Source organism: Oncorhynchus nerka, linkage group LG27 (assembly GCF_034236695.1).
Source record: "Oncorhynchus nerka isolate Pitt River linkage group LG27, Oner_Uvic_2.0, whole genome shotgun sequence".
Lineage (NCBI taxonomy): Eukaryota > Metazoa > Chordata > Actinopteri > Salmoniformes > Salmonidae > Oncorhynchus > Oncorhynchus nerka.
In genome coordinates, this window is record NC_088422.1 from 94,902,948 (window position 1) to 94,918,020 (window position 15,073).

Below are 15,073 nucleotides of genomic sequence, written 5' to 3' on the forward strand. Positions count from 1 at the left end.
AGACGGTGGAGAGCCTCATGAAGAGGGCCATGAGTCACATCCAGAGGGGCTCTGACAGCGGCCGGCCTGGCTGAAGACACAAAGCGGCTCAGTCGGACGGTGGAGAGCCTCATGAAGAGGGCCATGAGTCACATCCAGAGGGGCTCTGACAGCGGCCGGCCTGGCTGAAGACACAAAGCGGCTCAGTCGGACGGTGGAGAGCCTCATGAAGAGGGCCATGAGTCACATCCAGAGGGGCTCAGACAGTGGCCGGCCTGGCTGAAGACACAAAGCGGCTTAGGCGGACGGTGGAGAGCCTCATGAAGAGGGCCATGAGTCACATCCAGAGGGGCTCTGATAGCGGCCAACCTGGCTGAAGACACAAAGTGGCTCAGGCGGACGGTGGAGAGCCTCATGAAGAGGGCCATGAGTCACATCCAGAGGGGCCCTGATAGCGGCCGGCCTGGCTGAAGACATAAAGCGGCTCAGGCGGACGGTGGAGAGCCTCATGAAGAGGGCCATGAGTCACATCCAGAGGGGCCCTGATAGCGGCCGGCCTGGCTGAAGACACAAAGCGGCTCAGGCGGACGGTGGAGAGCCTCATGAAGAGGGCCTTGAGTCACATACAGAAGCAGAGGGACAGGGGCTCACAGGAGATGGACGAGTCCCCTGCCATGTTCTATATCCTGCAGCAGGAAGGACTGGTGAAGCGCGCAGAAGACAAAGACCCAGATATGGGTCTCTCTTACAGAGACGACACCAAGAAGCTGGTTCTCTCAGGTCTTGTCGCAGAGGTGTAACAAGGTGCAGAACTGGATCCTGGAGAGGAAGCTCAGAATGAGGAAGATGCAGCTGAAGCTGGACCCTCACATCCTGGACTTCCTGAGGTCAGTGGACAGTATGGAGATGTCCCAGGACCTGTTTGCGCTTGGCACATCAGTGCTGTATATAGCATGGAGGGTGGAGAGGTGCTTCTGACTGGCAGCTCAGATAAATCCTTGACTGACGCAGAGCAGATGGTGAAGACTGCCCTGTCCATGCAGAGCCTCGTGGTGGAGGATCAGGATGTGTTGAGGATTCCTGGGTGGAAGGATCTGAACAGCCACCTGGTGGATACATACAACTCCCCAAAGAAGAAAACTGTGGTGATAAAGCTCCATCCAGAGAGCAGAGACAGAATTATTGTCTCTGGCTTTCTGGACCCGGTCAAAGAGGTCTGGACCTTTCTGGACCACGTCAAAGAGGTCTGGACCTTTCTGGTCCAGGTCAAAGAGGTCTGGACCTTTCTGGTCCAGGTCAAAGAGGTCTGGACCTTTCTGGACCAGGTCAAAGAGGTCTGGACCTTTCTGGACCCGGTCAAAGAGGTCTGGACCTTTCTGGACCACGTCAAAGAGGTCTGGACCTTTCTGGTCCAGGTCAAAGAGGTCTGGACCTTTCTGGTCCAGGTCAAAGAGGTCTGGACCTTTCTGGTCCAGGTCAAAGAGGTCTGGACCTTTCTGGACCAGGTCAAAGAGGTCTGGACCTTTCTGGACCCGGTCAAAGAGGTCTGGACCTTTCTGGACCCGGTCAAAGAGGTCTGGACCTTTCTGGACCTGGTCAAAGAGGTCTGGACCTTTCTGGACCAGGTCAAAGAGGTCTGGACATTTCTGGACCAGGTCAAAGAGGTCAGAAACCTTCTGGAGGACTTTGTTGAAAACTACTTACAAGTCGACGTGGCTGTCTGTGTCAAGTCCAAGTTAAATTCATCCAGGAGAAAAAATGTCAGAACTGGAGACATTTTGCCAAAAGTGTGATGAGGTGAATGTCCGTTTTGACCCCAGAAGGCTCAGAATCATCCTCTCAGGGGCCTGTCTCTATGTCAAGATGGCCAAGGGATTCTTTCAGAAGATGGCGGCTGCCTTCTGTACTGATGAGCTCACCATCATGAAGTCTGGAGCAAGAAAGTACTTCCAAGAGCAGGAGAGCATATTTGTATCCATGGCGATGAAGGAGCATGGATGTGTGGTGTTTCTGCAGGAGGATTACATACTGGAGAACAAGTGTGTGAGTGTTATGAGTCGGCTACCAAGGGGACAAGAGAGAGTGAAGGAGAACGTTTTCACCAAGGTCAAAGGTCAGCGAATATGAAAGTGTGTGAGGTAGAAGACAATGTGAGGTCTAAATGTACACAAGTTTTATTATGGTGTTGATGTTTCTTCCACCCAATAGACGTCTTTATGGGACCCAGTGATGGAAGCTTTGGCAATGAGAACTCTGTCATTAAGGGGGAGGAGTTTTCTCCAACTGTGTTCCAGCTGTGTGCAGAGATCCACCAGGCTGTGAGTCGTACCCGGCACTGGGTTGAAAACCTTATCATGAAGGAGCAAACTGAGAGAATCATCAAGGACCCACACATCTGCCAGCTGAGTGAGGCGGATGTGGAGCAGCTGTAGGCCATGCAGAGGGAGCTGACTGTCAGGATCCGCCTGGAGATGAAGGGCCCCGACTCCCTGATCTGTCTGGAGGGCCTGAGCCGTGATTTGCTTACGGCAGACAGAATCATCAGGGACATGGTTGTGGAAAGGAAAGAACGTCAGACGATCAGTCTACCTGTTGAGCAGTCTGGGAGGATGGCAAAACCAAGACCACAATGTTGATAATGAGGCTAATGTCCTGTACAGAAAAGCTTCCAACACAAAGGGCAGAAGAGAAATGGAGTTCTTGAGAAAAGAACTGAAAGGTGACTATTATATGTTCTCATCTGTATGAATTAAATGTATAAATAAATTAAAGTATTTACATCAGTGAGATCTAAAATAATTAGTTTAAATAAATATTTTGTCTTTATTTAACTGGGCAAGTCAGTTAAGCATAAGTTCTTATTTACAATGACAGCCTACCCCAGCCAAATCCAGATGACCCTGGGCCAATTGTGCACGGTCCTTTGGGACTCCCAATCACAGCTGGATGTGACTCAGCCTGGATTTGAACCAGGGACTGTAGTGACACCCCTTATACTGAGATGCAGTGCCATAGACAGCTGCACCACTCAGGAGCCCATACTGAAGGAATATGTACAGAATTTATACTTTTTTTAATGACAGCATTTGTTGTGTCATGAATTGTTCACTAAAATACCAAACTGTCTCTCTTCTGTCCAGGTGACACCTTAGTGCCGACACACTGGGAACACATGAATGGTTCCCTCTTAAAGTTGGTCAATCTGTCTCCAAGATTCAGGGACTACAAGGATGTGAAGACAGGGACCAACCTGACCATGGTTAAAGTATGTTCACATTAAGGTTCATGGAAACTTAAGATCATGTTGTTACTGGAGAATATTGGAGTTAAAAGCAAGAGGTTGTGTAAATTGATACTTGAATTTCACTACCTAGCTCAACTCCCTAGCTGGCAATTTTGTCTAAACCAGTTGAAGATGTCAGTTGTTATTTCCTTACTGTCCATAAAATCCTTTGTGGCACGTCAGTAAAAAATAAATCACTTTCAAACTTTTTGTTGTACGTTTTCTCATATTGGTAGAATGAACAGGTCCAGAACGAGACACTCAAACTCAATCAAATGTATTTATAAAGCCCTTCTTACATCAGCTGATGTCACAAAGTGCTGTAGAGAAACCAGCCTAAAACCCCAAACAGCAAGCAATGCAGGTGTAGAAGCACAGTGGCTAGGAAAAACTCCCTAGAAAGGCCAGAACGTGTCACAAAGTGCTGTACAGAAAGCAGCCTAAAACCCCAAACAGGATCTTACTTTGCCGTATGCCCATTGTTTTCACCAAGAGGACACGTCCCACCTGATGCACAAGGGTTCAAGCGCATGTACCTGGCCAGGGTTCTTGTTGGAGACGACACTCAGAGACACCCAGACTGGAGTATTCCCCCTGACAAACCTTTAGGGAGGTGTAGTGCATGTACCTGGTCAGGGTTCTGGTTGGAGACGACACTCAGAGACACCCAGACTGGAGTATTCCCCCTGACAAACCTTTAGGGAGGGTTCTGTTAGTGCATGATTACCTGACAAACCAGGGTTCTGGTTGGAGACGACACTCAGAGACACCCAGGCTGGAGTATTCCCCCTGACAAACCTTTAGGGAGGTGTAGTGCATGTACCTGGTCAGGGTTCTGGTTGGAGACGACACTCAGAGACACCCAGGCTGGATTATTCCCCCTGACAAACCTTTAGGGAGGTGTAGTGCATGTACCTGGCCAGGGTTCTGGTTGGAGACGACACTCAGAGACACCCAGGCTGGATTATTCCCCCTGACAAACCTTTAGGGAGGTGTAGTGCATGTACCTGGCCAGGGTTCTTGTTGGAGACGACACTCAGAGACACCCAGGCTGGAGTATTCCCCCTGACAAACCTTTAGGGAGGGAGGTGTCAGGGTTCAGACTCAGAGACACCCAGGCTGGAGTATTCCCCCTGACAAACCTTTAGGGAGGTGTGCAGACTTGTACGACAGTGTCACAGATAACACCTCCAATCCAACCACGTTTTTAATCTTCAATGATACGACAGTGTCACAGATAACACCTCCAATCCAACCATGTTTTTAATCTTCAATGATGTGCACGATTATCCAGAGTTCCCGATAACATTTCATTCAATTTAGTTGCAGGCTACACGTATTTACAATAAACACCAATCCTTCATAGTGAAAAATGTATTTCATATTATTTAAATGTCTTTAAAGTTACAGCCATGTATATGATTAGACAACATTAGCCAGCCCTGATACTGACCATTACTGGTATAACTTTGGTTACAAATCTACTGCTTTGAGGATAATAATAAAATACACTATTTTGTGTGGGTAGTGGGTAGTTGGGTAACCTATTGTGTCAGCAAAAAAAATCTTAATTTCCATTTTCTCTGTATAATGAATGAATAAATAACTATTCTGTTCAACGGAAAGATCTTCAATCTCCTGTGTTTGATTAATGTTCAGTTACAGTCGGTTTGGTAGACTTTTATCTATGCTCTTTTTAATGATTCCCCAGTTACTGAATCTTTTTGTTGCTGTTGAATCTGAATTGCTGATTAAATTTTGATACTTTCACAATCTGATCTGGGGCCTTTGCAGAGCTCTGATAGTACAGCCTCCTAACCTGAAGGGGGCCCCATTGGTCAAATGATGAGTGACAAAACCTTATCTTGTCTATCCATATGGAATTGTATCTCACACACACACACACACACACACACACACACACACACACACACACACACACACACACACACACACACACACACACACACACACACACACACACACACACACACACACACACACACAGGCTGGTGGTACAGTGCTGCAGTCATTTGTAATCCTATGACTTCAGTTTGCATATAATATAGTGTAAATGCATTGTAACAACTTTGTAAAAGAGATTGGCTGCGGTGGCCGGGAACCAAACCTGGGTTAACTGCTTGGAAGGTAGCGATCCTCACCACTATACCACCACCACATGACTGAAGGTCATCAGCAGTGGAGCTGAAGGCATTTGGAAGGTAGCGATCCTCACCACTATACCACCACCACATGACTGAAGATCATCAGCAGTGGAGCTGAAGGCATTTGGAAGGTAGCGATGCTCACCACTAAACCACCACCACATGACCGAAGGTAATCAGCAGTGGAGCTGAAGGCATTTGGAAGGTAGCGATGCTCACCACTAAACCACCACCACATGACTGAAGGTCATCAGCAGTGGAGCTGAAGGCATTTGCCAAGTCTTTCCAGTGTGAGGGGGGGGGGGTCTTTAGGCAGGAGCCCAGTTGACTGAGCTGACACCCACCATGTCTGCACAACACAGACAGGACGTTCTACAGAGCCCAAGGACAGAATGTCTGTTCTGTTCTGTTCAGTGTGATGGGACACATCAAATAGGGAGACCGAGGAGCATCATCGGGTCCATATCCACCATTACTCATATACAGTAGCCTTGGTCTCAGACAGAGGAAGTCACCACATTGAACAGTGGGTTTAGTGAGGAGGTTTTGGGGAACAAATGCCCAGGTCCACAGTAAACTCCTGACATCATACAGAACAATACAATTGTTAAATTGCAGTAGTAGAAATCACTTGTCTCAACCCACTGGACACACACTGGTTGAATCAATGTTGTTTCAATGTCATTTGTCAACATATTGCGACATGTAATCAACGTGGAAAGTACACTGAATTTGAAAAAGGTCATCAACCAGTACAGCAGGGATCATCAACCAGTACAGCAGGGATCATCAACCAGTACAGCAGTGATCATCAACCAGTACAGCAGAGATCATCAACCAGTACAGCAGAGATCATCAACCAGTACAGCAGAGATCATCAACCAGTACAGCAGGGATCATCAACCAGTACAGCAGGGATCATCAACCAGTACAGCAGGGATCCAGTATTCAGCAGAGGGATCATCAACCAGTAGATCATCAACCAGCAGAGATCATCAACCAGTACAGCAGGAGATCATCAACCAGTACAGCAGATCATCAGCAGAGATCATCAACCAGATCATCAACCATCAGAGATCAACCAGTACAGCAGGGATCATCAACCAGTACAGCAGGGATCATCAACCAGTACAGCAGGGATCATCAACCAGTACAGCAGAGATCATCAACCAGTACAGCAGAGATCATCAACCAGTACAGCCAGTACAGCAGAGATCATCAACCAGTACAGCCAGTACAGCAGAGATCATCAACCAGTACAGCAGAGATCATCAACCAGTACAGCAGGGATCATCAACCAGTACAGCAGGGATCATCAACCAGTACAGCAGGGATCATCAACCAGTACAGCAGAGATCATCAACCAGTACAGCCAGTACAGCAGAGATCATCAACCAGTACAGCAGAGATCATCAACCAGTACAGCAGAGATCATCAACCAGTACAGCAGAGATCATCAACCAGTACAGCCAGTACAGCAGAGATCATCAACCAGTACAGCAGAGATCATCAACCAGTACAGCAGGGATCATCAACCAGTACAGCAGGGATCATCAACCAGTACAGCAGGGATCATCAACCAGTACAGCAGAGATCATCAACCAGTACAGCCAGTACAGCAGAGATCATCAACCAGTACAGCAGAGATCATTTAAAAATATATATATATTTCACCTTTATTTAACCAGGTAGGCAAGTTGAGTAACAAGTTCTCATTTACAACTGTGACCTGGCCAAGATAAAGCAAAGCAGTTCGACACATAACAACACAGAGTTACACATGGAGAAAAACAAACATACAGTCAATAATACAGTAGAAAAATAAGTCTATATACAATGTGAGCAAATGAGGTGAGATAAGGGAGGTAAAGGCAATAAAAGGCCATGGTGGCGAAGTAAATACAATATAGCAATTAAAAACACTGGAATGGTAGATTTGACAGAAGATGAGTGTGAAAAGTAGAAATACTGGGGTGCAAATGAGCAAAATAAATAAATACAGTAGGGGATGAGGTAGTTGTTTGGGCTATTTATAGATGGGCTATGTACAGGTGCAGTGATCTGTGAGCTGCTCTGACAGCTGGTGCTTAAAGCTAGTGAGGGAGATAAGTGTTTCCAGTTTCAGAGATTTGTGTAGTTCGTTCCAGTCATTTGCAGCAGAGAACTGGAAGGAGAGGCGGCCAAAGTAGGAATTGGCTTTGGGGGATGACAAGTGAGATATACCTGCTGGAACGCGTGCTACAGGTGGGTGCAGCTATGGTGACGAGCGAGCAGAGATAAAGCGGGACTTTACCTAGCAGGGTCTTGTAGATGACCTGGAGCCAGTGGGTTTGGCGACGAGTATGAAGCGAGGGCCAGCCAACCAGTGCTGTGGAGATTGAAATTAGGTTAAAATGTCAACTTAAATACATTGACTCAGGGCCAGATTCAATCAGTTCTGCCTTAACCTGCGATAAACGACAACAGCATAGCAGTTTCTTTGTTTTTTTATTTCTACGACGTCGGAGGTGTCAAATCAGCAAACGGCTCCTGGCGTTATACCTATCGCGGACATTGCCATTGGATGTGCTGAGTCGCATTAGTAATATCCCCATGTAGCCTTGTTACAAGTTGGAACACTAGAATGTGTGTTGTAATAATCTACACCTCCATTAGGCTGACATACACTGATATACACGCATGACCAACAGTACATGGACACTTCATCGAACATCTCATTCCAAATTCATCAATATTAATATGGAGTTGGTCCCCCCCTTTAATGCTGGTACATCATCAGAACTGGTACATCATCAGTGCCTGTCCAATCTTTACAAAGTCTCATCTTTCCCCTCTTAGGGATCCGATCCCGTTACCGGGATCGACATCGACATCATCCGGTGAAGTTGGAGTGCGCCAAATTCAAATGACAAAATAGTAATATTAAACATTCATGAACATACAAGTGTCCTCCAACATTTAAAAGCGTAACTTCTTGTTAATCCAACCACGTTGTCAGATTTCAAAAAGGCTTTACGGCGAAAGCAGACCATGCAATTATCTGAGAACAGCGCCCCACATCAAAATACTTTTTCAAACCAGCACAGGAGTCACAAAAATCACAAATATCGATTAAATATATCACTTACCCTTGAAGATCTTCCCTGTTTGCAATGCCAAGGGTCCCAGCTACACAATGAATGGTCGTTTAGTTCGATAAAGTCCTTCTTTATATCCAAAAGAGTATGTTTATGTGGCGCCATTGATTTCAGTAATCCACTCGATCAACATGCATACAAACAAATCCAAAAAGTTTCCGGTAAAGTTCATCCAAACAAGTCAAACGATGTTTCTAATGAATCCTCAGGTACTCTAATATCTAAATAAACGATACAATTTAATATGGAGAATAGTATGTTCAATAGGGAAGATAAATAATGAAAAGCACCCACCTCATTCACGCACACAACAAGACTACTTTTCTAATGAGGGACACCTTGGAAAAACTACAACTACTTGTTCATTGTTGAAAAAACAAGCCTGAAAGCCTTTCTAAAGACTGTTGACATCTAGTGGAAGCCATAGGAACTGAAATCTGGGTCCTTTTTATTTGTATGTCCCATAGACTAGCATTGAAATGGCCTGTGATCTCCCCAAAAAATTATCCGGATGGATTGTCCTTGGGATTTCGCCCGACATATCAGTTCTGTTATACCCACAGACATTATGTTAACAGTTTTAGAAGCTTCAGTGTTTTCTATCCAATGCTACCGATTCCATGCATATCCTAGCTTCTGTGCCTGAGTAACAGGCAGTTGACTTCCGAACACTGCCCCCTAGCCCTAAGAGGAGACAGAGGACATCAAGACACTGTTTTGGAATCAGTAAAAAAGCTATTGGGTCTGTCATATTTCTGCAGGGGACATTGAGTCACTGATTAGTGGTCAGTGAAAAAGCTGTTGAGACTGAAGAGGGGGCTTAGTACATGACCAAAAGTATGTAGACACCTGCTAGTCGAACATCTCATTCCAAAATCATGGGCATTAATATGGAGTTGGTCCCCTCCCTTTGACTCTATAACAGCCTCCACTCTTCTGGGAAGGCTTTCCACTTGATGTTGGAACATTGCTGTGGGGAAAAACACTTTACACTTTTTACAGCTAGCTAAATAGTCTAAGGCTAATAACACTGAAGCTTTTTACAGCTAGCCAAATAGGCTAAGTCTAATAACACTGAAGCTTTTTACAGCTAGCTAAATAGTCTAAGGATAATAACACTGAAGCTTTTTACAGCTAGCCAAATAGGCTAAGGCTAATAACACTGAAGCTTTTTACAGCTAGCCAAATAGGCTAAGGATAATAACACTGAAGCTTTTTACAGCTAGCAAAATAGGCTAAGGCTAATAACACTGAAGCTTTTTACAGCTAGCCAAATAGGCTAAGGATAATAACACTGAAGCTTTTTACAGCTAGCCAAATAGGCTAAGGCTAATAACACTGAAGCTTTTTACAGCTAGCCAAATAGGCTAAGGATAATAACACTGAAGCTTTTTACAGCTAGCCAAATAGGCTAAGGATAATAACACTGAAGCTTTTTACAGCTAGCCAAATAGGCTAAGGCTAATAACACTGAAGCTTTTTACAGCTAGCCAAATAGGCTAAGGCTAATAACACTGAAGCTTTTTACAGCTAGCCACATAGGCTAAGGCTAATAACACTGAAGCTTTTTACAGCTGTATTGGTGGGTATGAGGCAGAGTTGAGTGAAGCGGCTTGACCACGCCCTTAAAAATGAAAATGTAATAATACAGGTTGTCACACCCTGACCTTAGTTATCTTTGTTTTCTTTATTATTTTGGTTAGGTCAGGGTGTGACGAGGGTGGTAAATGTGTTTTTGTCTTGTTTTTTTTTTGTGTATATCTATGGGGTTTTTGGTTTGTCTAGGTTCAAAACTATTCTGAAAATGACATTTCTTGATCAACAATTGGCCTTTCCAAACTTCAATGGCACAACGTTGGGGATATGTTTAGCTTTGACTTCGAGGGCTGTTCGATGTACGGACTCTCTCACACACACACACCAAACACATGCACACGTGTGCGCGCACACAAGGAAGTAACACACTCTTAAACTTTCTGGAAATCACCCTCACCAGTGTAAGTTCTGCAGGGCCCTGCCCCAAATATAAGCTTTTGTTGATGGGCTGCGGAGTAGAAAAATGATTTTCTGCTGCAGCTTCCTCCTGGGCGAGTGGAGCGGGCTGTTAAAGAGGATTAAAGAGTGTTGTCTGCTGTTAATGGATCCCTGTCTTCATTAACATAGAGAACCTGTGGAGCCAGAAATCATATAGCCTTTCTCTGTCGGTCTCTCCTTCTGTCTTCTCACTCATACAGTATGTTTTCTCTGTCGGTCTCTCCTTCTGTCTTCTCTCTCATACATATGTTTTCTCTGTCGGTCTCTCCTTCTGTCTTCTCTCTCATACAGTATGTTTTCTCTATCGGTCTCTCCTTCTGTCTTCTCTCTCATACAGTATGTTTTCTCTGTCGGTCTCTCCCTGTGTCTTCTCTCTCATACAGTATGCTTTCTCTGTCGGTCTCTCCCTTGTGTCTTCTCACTCATACAGTATGTTTTCTCTGTCGGTCTCTCCCTCTGTCTTCTCTCTTATACAGTATGTTTTCTCTGTCGGTCTCTCCCTCTGTCTTCTCTCTCATACAGTATGTTTTCTCTGTCGGTCTCTCCTTCTGTCTTCTCACTCATACAGTATGTTTTCTCTGTCGGTCTCTCCCTCTGTCTTCTCTCTCATACAGTATGCTTTCTCTGTCGGTCTCTCCTTCTGTCTTCTCTCTCATACAGTATGTTTTCTCTGTCGGTCTCTCCCTGTGTCTTCTCTCTCATACAGTATGCTTTCTCTGTCGGTCTCTCCCTCTGTCTTGTCTCTCATACAGTATGCTTTCTCTGTCGGTTTCTCCCTCTGTCTTCTCTCTTATACAGTATGTTTTCTCTGTCGGTCTCTCCTTCTGTCTTCTCTCTCATACAGTATGTTTTCTCTGTCGGTCTCTCCTTCTGTCTTCTCTCTCATACCGTATGCTTTCTCTGTCGGTCTCTCCTTCTGTCTTCTCTCTCATAGAGTATGCTTTCTCTGTCGGTCTCTCCCTCTGTCTTCTCTCTCATACAGTATGTTTTCTCTGTCGGTCTCTCCCTCTGTCTTCTCTCTTATACAGTATGTTTTCTCTGTCGGTCTCTCCCTGTGTCTTCTCTCTCATACAGTATGCTTTCTCTGTTGGTCTCTCCCTCTGTCTTGTCTCTCATACAGTATGCTTTCTCTGTCGGTTTCTCCCTCTGTCTTCTCTCTTATACAGTATGTTTTCTCTGTCGGTCTCTCCTTCTGTCTTCTCTCTCATACCGTATGCGGTTTCTCTGTCGGTATGTTTTCTCTTCTGTCTTCTGTCTTCTCTCTCATAGAGTATGCTTTCTCTGTCGGTCTCTCCCTCTGTCTTCTCTCTTATACAGTATGTTTTCGCTGTCGGTCTCTCCTTCTGTCTTCTTTCTCATACAGTATGTTTTCTCTGTCGGTCTCTCCCCCTGTCTTCTCTCTCATACAGTATGCTTTCTCTGTCGGTCTCTCCCTGTGTCTTCTCTCTCATACAGTATGTTTTCTCTGTCGGTCTCTCCCTCTGTCTTCTCTCTCATACAGTATGTTTTCTCTGTCGGTCTCTCCCTCTGTCTTCTCTCTCATACAGTATGTTTTCTCTGTCGGTCTCTCCCCCTGTCTTCTCTCTCATACAGTATGCTTTCTCTGTCGGTCTCTCCCTGTGTCTTCTCTCTCATACAGTATGTTTTCTCTGTCGGTCTCTCCCTGTGTCTTCTCTCTCATACAGTATGTTTTCTCTGTCGGTCTCTCCCTGTGTCTTCTCTCTCATACAGTATGTTTTCTCTGTCAGTCTCTCCCTGTGTCTTCTCTCTCATACAGTATGCTTTCTCTGTCGGTCTCTCCCTCTGTCTTCTCTCTTATACAGTATGTTTTCTCTGTCTGTCTCTCCTTCTGTCTTCTCTCTCATACAGTATGTTTTCTCTGTCGGTCTCTCCCCCTGTCTTCTCTCTCATACAGTATGCTTTCTCTGTCGGTCTCTCCCTGTGTCTTCTCTCTCATACAGTATGTTTTCTCTGTCGGTCTCTCCCTCTGTCTTCTCTCTCATACAGTATGTTTTCTCTGTCGGTCTCTCCCTCTGTCTTCTCTCTCATACAGTATGTTTTCTCTGTCGGTCTCTCCCCCTGTCTTCTCTCTCATACAGTATGCTTTCTCTGTCGGTCTCTCCCTGTGTCTTCTCTCTCATACAGTATGTTTTCTCTGTCGGTCTCTCCCTGTGTCTTCTCTCTCATACAGTATGTTTTCTCTGTCGGTCTCTCCCTGTGTCTTCTCTCTCATACAGTATGTTTTCTCTGTCGGTCTCTCCCTGTGTCTTCTCTCTCATACAGTATGCTTTCTCTGTCGGTCTCTCCCTGTGTCTTGTCTCTCATACAGTATGTTTTCTCTGTCGGTCTCTCCCTGTGTCTTCTCTCTCATACAGTATGTTTTCTCTGTCGGTCTCTCCCTGTGTCTTCTCTCTCATACAGTATGCTTTCTCTGTCGGTCTCTCCCTCTGTCTTGTCTCTCATACAGTATGCTTTCTCTGTCGGTTTCTCCCTCTGTCTTCTCTCTCATACAGTATGCTTTCTCTGTCGGTCTCTCCCTGTGTCTTCTCTCTCATACAGTATGCTTTCTCTGTCGGTCTCATACAGTATGTTTTCTCTGCTCTCCCTGTGTCTTCTCTCTCATACAGTATGTTTCTCTGTCGGTTCTCCCTCTGTCTTCTCTCTCATACAGTATGTTTTCTCTGTCGGTCTCTCCCTGTGTCTTCTCTCATACAGTATGCTTTCTCTGTCAGTCTCTCCCTGTGTCTTCTCTCTCATACAGTATGCTTTCTCTGTCGTCTCTCCCTCTGTTTCTCCCTCTGTTTCTCTTGTCTCTCATACAGTATGCTTTCTCTGTCGGTTTCTCCCTCTGTCTTCTCTCTCATACAGTATGCTTTCTCTGTCGGTCTGTCTTGTCTCTCCAGTATGCTTTCTCTGTCGGTTTCTCCCTCTGTCTCTCTCATATCGTATGCTTTCTCTGTCGGTCTCTCCCGGTGTCTTCTCTCTCATACAGTATGTGTTCTCTGTCGGTTTCTCCCTCTGTCTTCTCTCTCATTCAGAATGTTTTCTCTGTCAGTTTCTCCCTGTGTCTTCTCTCATACAGTATGCTTTCTCTGTCGGTCTCTCCCTCTGTCTTCTCTCTCATACAGTATGTTTTCTCTGTCGGTCTCTCCCCCTGTCTTCTCTCTCATACAGTATGCTTTCTCTGTCGGTCTCTCCCTGTGTCTTCTCTCTCATACAGTATGTCTTCTCTCAGTATGTTTTCTCTGTCGGTCTCTCTTGTCCCTGTGTCTTCTCTCTCATACAGTATGTTTTCTCTGTCGGTCTCTACCGTATGCCTCTGTCTTGTCTTCTCTCTCATACAGTATGCTTTCTCTGTCGGTTTCTCCCTCTGTCTTCTCTCTTATACAGTATGTTTTCTCTGTCGGTCTCTCCTTCTGTCTTCTCTCTCAGTACTCTGTATGCTTTCTCTGTCGGTTTTCTCTCCTTCTGTCTTCTCTCTCATACAGTATGTTTTCTCTGTCGGTCTCTCCCTCTGTCTTCTCTCTCATACAGTATGTTTTCTCTGTCGGTCTCTCCCCCTGTCTTCTCTCTCATACAGTATGTTTTCTCTGTCGGTCTCTCCCTGTGTCTTCTCTCTCATACAGTATGTTTTCTCTGTCGGTCTCTCTCTCCCTGTGTCTGTTCTTCTCTCATACAGTATGTTTTCTCTGTCGTCTGTTCTCTCTCCCTCTGTCGGTTTCTCCCTGTGTCTTCTCTCATACAGTATGTTTCTCTGTCTCTGTCTTCTCTCATACAGTATGCTTTCTCTGTTGGTTTCTCTCTCCCTCTGTCTTGTCTCTCATACAGTATGTTTTCGGTTTCTGTCGGTCTCTCCCTGTGTCTTTCTCTCATACAGTATGTTTTCTCTGTCAGGTCTCTCCCTCTGTCTTCTCTCTCATACAGTATGCTTTCTCTGTCGGTCTCTCCCTGTGTCTTCTCTCTCATACAGTATGCTTTTCTGTCGGTCTCTCCCTGTGTCTTCTCTCTCATACAGTATGCTTGTTCTCTGTCGGTTTCTCCCTCTGTCTTCTCTCTCATACAGTTTTCTCTGTTTTCTCTGTCTTCTCTCATACAGTATGCTTTCTCTGTCGGTCTCTCCCTGTCTCTCTCTCATACAGTATGCTTTCTCTGTCGGTCTCTCCCTCTGTCTTTCTCTCATACAGTATGCTTTCTCTGTCGGTCTCTCCCTGTGTCTTCTCTCTCATACAGTATGCTTTCTCTGTCGGTCTCTCCCTGTGTCTTCTCTCTCATACAGTATGTTTTCTCTGTTTCTCCCTCTGTCTCTCCAGTATGTTTTCTCTGTGTTTCTCCCTGTCTTCTCTCATACAGTATGTCTCTTCTCTGTCTTCTCTCATACAGTATGTTTTCTCTGTCGGTCTGTCTTCTCTCTCATACAGTATGCTTTCTCTGTCGGTCTCTCCCTCTGTCTTGTCTCTCATACAGTATGCTTTTCT

At 45.4% G+C, this 15,073-nt stretch overlaps 1 pseudogene; it reads left to right on the forward strand.

The window, feature by feature from the left end:
* Positions 1-479: 479 nt before the first annotated feature.
* Positions 480-8,310, forward strand: LOC135565133 (uncharacterized; annotated as a pseudogene).
* Positions 8,311-15,073: the final 6,763 nt, after the last annotated feature.